We start from the raw sequence: 1,221 nt of genomic DNA, 5'->3' as shown, positions 1-1,221 counted from the left end.
AAACAGTAAAATATTTTAAAATAGTATTTCAAAATAGTTATATAAAACGAAATGAATAAATGTGAAAAAGAATCAGTTATATAAGTTGAAAAAGATTTATATGGTTATTAAAATAATTTTTAAAATCTACCATAATTGACTATGTAGTCTAAACTAGACACAAAGAGTAAATTAGTGAATTCAAAGGCAGTGCTGAAAAACCTAGAACTCATCAAACAGAGGAAAATTTATGATTTTTAAAGCCATGAAGGAAAGTTACAAGAGAGGAAGGGTAGATCAAGGAACTACAAAGGGTACCCTTAAAAAGAACTAGCAGAGATACAATAGCTGAAGAAATAAACGGGTTTCCAAAATTTAAAAAAAGCATCTAAATCCTCAGATGAAAGTTATGTTGTGTACCAAGCAAGATAATAAAAAAAATAAATCCATATCTAGACCAGAGCAATAGATCTGGGGAACATCAAAAATAATGATAACCCCTTAAAAGTCATTGAGTAGAAAGGACAGCTGATCTGCAGGATAATTACCTGGGTAGCATATTATACAACAGTAGATGCCAAAAGACAATGGAGGACCTGTCACGCTAGAATATCACATTCAGCTAAACTAGTATTTAAAAGTGAGGGCAGATAAGGTTATTGTTAGCTATACAGAGCATAACAGAATTTACTAGCAATAGATCTTCAATAAAAAACTTTTAAAAGATTGCTTCAGCAAGAAGAAATGTAAACTCAGAGAGGAAACAGGATACAAAGTAGAGAGCACAAAATTTGACAAAACTTGTCAGTAACATTTAACCTACTACTATTTTAAAGTTGCTTTTTGTGTGAAAAGAAAGAAAAGGTAAAAGTCATTTGGGTTAGTTTTTTCCCCCTCTCCCCTTCAGTGTGGTTATGTTATTCATTTGAAACACAATTAAGTTAATTTATTTTGTTTGTATTCATTTTATTTACTTGTTTGTATGTTTCGAGTATGTGAAAAGTTAACATCCTTCTAAAATTTAGAAGTATTTAAAAATGTTACTCAAAGAAGGGTACCTCTCTCATCTCTTCTACCCTGTTTTTATTCCCCCATATTTTCCACTCAGTTTTCCACCTACCTGCTGTAGGTAACCAATCTTATTAATTTCTGATCTGTGTTTCTATGTTTCTTTTTCTACTAACAAGCAGATACATATGTATTTTCTTTTTTTTCTCCTTCTTTCTTATATAAAAGATAGTT

This window comes from Pteropus alecto, unplaced genomic scaffold (genome assembly GCF_000325575.1).
Source record: "Pteropus alecto unplaced genomic scaffold, ASM32557v1 scaffold245, whole genome shotgun sequence".
Classification (NCBI taxonomy): domain Eukaryota; kingdom Metazoa; phylum Chordata; class Mammalia; order Chiroptera; family Pteropodidae; genus Pteropus; species Pteropus alecto.
Note: the sequence above shows the minus strand (reverse complement) of the source record.